This window comes from Manis javanica, chromosome 1 (assembly GCF_040802235.1).
Source record: "Manis javanica isolate MJ-LG chromosome 1, MJ_LKY, whole genome shotgun sequence".
Lineage (NCBI taxonomy): Eukaryota > Metazoa > Chordata > Mammalia > Pholidota > Manidae > Manis > Manis javanica.
Window position 1 is genome coordinate 215,738,181 of NC_133156.1, and position 4,620 is coordinate 215,742,800.

Below are 4,620 nucleotides of genomic sequence, written 5' to 3' on the forward strand. Positions count from 1 at the left end.
TGAATTTTTGTGTTTGGTTTTAAAAACTTACTAGTACTCTTTAATTCATCTTTGTATTTTAATATAAATAGATGTGTTAGTAAGCGTCCTCTGAGAAGCATACACCAAAATAAAACTAAACATGCAAGAGATTTATTAGAAGAAATACCTGGAAGGAAAATGGGAAGAGGCCCAAGGGAGACCAGAAATGAAACTGCGGAACACAGGGAAGTCTACTTTTCCCACAGTTTGCCCCAAATTTGTTGACTATATAAATGTGAATCTATTTCAGTATCACTGTTCTGTTCCTTGATCTGTTTTTAAAAGTTTTATTCCAATACCACATTTGAATACTGTAGCTTTTTAGTAAGTGATCCTCCAATTTTGTTTTCTACCCCATAATTGTTTGGCTATTCCAGGTTCTTTGTATTTCATTATAAAATCTAAAATCAGCTCACCAATTTCTACCACAAAGTCTTCTGGAATTTTGAATAAGATCTCAATGAACTGTTCAAAGATGGTAAGTCCACCTACCAGTCAATATCTGAAATAAAAAGACAGTGGTATATTCATTTAAAAAAGAAGAAAAGGAAACTATTTTTCTAATATCAAGTTTGTCAAATATTAAAACCTAGGTGTATTAGTCTATTAAGGCTGTTGTCAGAAGTTACCACTATGTAGGATGGCTTCAAACAACAGAAGTTTATTTTCTCACAGTTCTCAAGGCTGAAAGTCTGAAACCAATGGCTCATAAATGCATGCATGCTCCCTCGGAGGCTCTGGGTGGAGACCTTCCTTGCTTATTCCGAGCTTCTGGTGGTGGCCACCAGCTGTCCTTGGCGTTCCTTGCCTTGCAGCTGCGTAACTCCAATCTCTGCCTCCATCATCCCACCGCATTCTTTCTGTATGTCTCCCTCTATGTCACTGATCCATTGAATGGGTTTGAACTAGTTCTGGTGGCCACAAGTTATCATGGCTAAAGAACAGTCTTTACCTAACTTTATAGATACTTCCTCTCAAAATTTATAAATTGGGAGAAAATAACTCTTAATAATATTGAATATTTATCCATGTACATGGTGTCTCTGTGAATGTATTTACATCTTCTTGCTCTCAGTAGTGTTTTATACTCTTTGGATTTTGAAACTGGTCTCATTAGCAGTAGAAATTTATCTCTTCAATTAAGAGTTGGAAAAACCAATTTTTTTATTTCAAGAAATAATTTATCAAAGCCAACTTCTGTCGAATAATCCTTAAGTCATTTAACAAGCCCTACATCCACTTACCTGTGGAACTTAGCATTCCATATATTTCTATTTTATCCAGAACAATTTCCTGAGAAATTACAAAAATGATTCAAGAGATCATACATGGCATAGAAATTTGAGGGACTCAAAGGACAGCTATCACATACTAAACAGTCAGTTCCCCGTGTTAATAGGCAGAAGGAAAGGCAAGGACAGATATTTCAAAGGTATCCCGTGCCTCAAGCCCATTCCATATTTATATTTTGTTATGTATTTGGATAATAGCAAAGAGTCCAACTAATTAATTTGGGATTGATATACTTCCCTCCCCAATCTTCAGTGGAAGTAATAATAAATAAAGTAATAAGTCATTTACCTAGAAGGAATAATAGAACTATAGGGTTTGGATAAAATGCCCTGAATAATGCACACCACACTGATGCTGATTTCTCTTCAATATGCCTATTTCGCTCTTAGTTTAAATGATGCAGCCAAGTTTCCCACATTTGGGGAAATCGCGGGGGTCAGCACAGCCAGAGTGCAATGGATAAGCCTTGCCCTGGGAAAACCACCTTCGTGATCATGGTATTTCCCTTGCCAGGTAAGTATAACTTGGAGCTTTTTAATGTCAGCAAAAGGCATATGAGATTTTATGCTCAAATATATCTTGTAGAATTTCTTTAGTCAATAGAATTTAGCCAAAATATAGGTCATTCATCTCTGTTGAGTGGGAAAGCTCAGGCATTGATCATTACTTATTTTGTGCTTATATGATAAGCTATTCAGTTCTAACTGTGATAACAACTGACTATTTGCAAGGTAAAAATGCCTACAATGTAAGTGCATAGAGATCTAACTGGAATTTAATTATAGCCAAAAAGTATAAGCTAAATAATTTCACTGTAATTTGGACTTACTGTTTACTTTTTGATCATTATAACGCTCAGGATGTAAGTCATAACTGCATATGTTCTTTAAAACAATGGTGTGCTAACATTTTTAAAATCACACCCAATTTTTTTTTTTAAATCACAATCCTTTGGAAATAAAGCATTATTTAAACATTGTCTATATGATATCAAATATATACATATGTTTTTCTGTTTTGTATGTAAATATCTACACATATATATGTGTGTGTATATACATATGCATATAAATTTTGGACATTATAATGCATACACAAAAGTATAACTGAAATAGGACAAAATAAGTACAAATAGAAGTGCCCATGTTTCCTTCCCATGCACCAATGCAATGTCCTGCATACGCCTCATTTGGACATTACTGTTCAAGAGAATGATTGTTTCCAGTGGATAAGAGTCAACATATAGCAAGGATGCTGATTAAGGAATTTGGGCCAGTGGCTTCGGCAAATGAGAGTCTATTTTTCTACTAAACTTCTAGGCATTTCTGCTGCCCCTGGGATATTCATCTGGACCAAGAAGAAGCTCACAATGGGTATGTTTCAGTGACAATCCAGAGACTAAAGTACATGCTTTTCTACTTTATGTTTTAATTTAAAACTGTAATTCGGTCAATATACAATGATATTGTAATATCATTGTATGTTGACAAATAGTAACTACACTTACTGGGGTGAGCATTTAATAATGTAGGTAACTCTTGCATTACTATATTGTATACCTAAACCAATATAATATTGTATATCAACTATAATAAAAAATGGAATTCTGTATTAAAGTATGCAAAGATTAAATAACAAATTTCTTCAAATCACCTAATTATATCTATAAACACACACACACACACACACACACACACACACACACACACACACACACATGTATTTTTCCTAAGTGGAATAATCCTGTTCAAGAGGGTAAATTCTAAACAAAACATATAATAGAAATAAAGCCAATGAGGAATCATGTTTGGTAGTAAATTTGTTGTGAAGAGATAAGAAATAACTAGAAGGTAGCTGAGTTTCCCTTCCCTTCAGTATTTCTTTAGTCTTCTACAAAATCTGCAGCAACACTTACCTGAGTGCACCCTGAGCTAGCAACCCTTTTCCATAGCTCATATAATTTTTAGGCAGTTTCTGACAGGTGAAAACAATAGCTACAATTGATTTTATTTTAAAAGGTCACATAGATAATAAGTAGCTGGGCAAGAACTTGAATCCAGGTAAGGTGGTCATTAAATCTGTGCACTTATCAACTCACCCATACTGTCTCCTAGGTTTCAGTAAAAAGGAATTCTAGGTTTTGCCCACTGAAACTTTTTAGGTACCATTCCTTACAGCCTTGCAGTACTGTCACTTCTGTCATTCTGCATGTCACCCAGCTCTCACACTCTCACTGGTGCTAAACTGGAAGCTAGAGTAAAGAAAAGAAATGATTCCTTTGGTCTTCTAAAGAAATAATATGCATAGGGGCCACTGGTCAGGGAGACTCAATATGACTACTCAACATGACCATCCTCTAGGTTGATTTAAGTGCCAATTTCATGACCCCAAGGTGCTGTGGCCAAAAACTCCATGAGCTGACTCATGTAAGTGTCTTCCCAACTTTACACTGGTTGAGGCCACAGCGAGTCCAATGCAAATGACCTGGGTTTTGAGTTTTGTCATTATATTAACAAAAACCCCCAATATTAATTATTTATAATTTAATCAGTCAGAAAAGCTAACCAGTCTCTTCCTGAAGCTCCAGAAGAGCACCAGGCATAGAGCTCACTCTTCCACAGGTCAGAACCTAACCTACATGGACTTAATGCCAACTTCACATTTTCCTGTTAATACAGGTTTCACAGAAGACTGGAACACGAACACATGAACACACATACACATACACACACACACACACACGCACCTTGGCCAGTTCTGCTGTGAAACAGTAAGAATTACTAAAATTCTCTCCTAAAATGGCACAGGATTTATAGATGTTTCTGAAGTTCTAAATGAATTGCCATCACAATTTTATACATCATTGTCAGGTATAGTGGATGTTTCCCTTGTTTACAAAAAATAAAAATAAAAACAAGAGACATGCAAATTCAGCAAGTAAAACTGCAAATGCATCGCACGAGCATCTGCCCACCTGGTTCACTTGGAGGAAGGTAAAAGTCATTTTTATTTTTCTCATTCTCTCACCCTAGAGAAGTTCACCTATCTACCCACCTGAGTGTCTGGCAGTTGATACTTTAAAGGTCAAGGCACTGCCATACAATAAAGGCTGATCGTAACTGGAGTTACCCTGCCTAGTAATGCACTAACTACTTAGCAAACTAGGTAAAGTGAAAAGAGCAAGATCTTCAGAGCTATAGAGTCCTGGGTTCAAAGTCTACTTGTGCTGCTTTCTAGCTGTGTGAGTAGGAAAACCACTTATTCATTGAATTATTTAAAAAATGGGAATAAAAAAATTGCAAGTTT

The 4,620-nt window shown here is 35.8% G+C and overlaps 1 pseudogene; it reads right to left on the minus strand.

The window, feature by feature from the left end:
- Window positions 1-1,702: 1,702 nt before the first annotated feature.
- Window positions 1,703-1,835, minus strand: LOC118970753 (U1 spliceosomal RNA; annotated as a pseudogene).
- Between the last annotated feature and the right edge of the window lie 2,785 nt (window positions 1,836-4,620).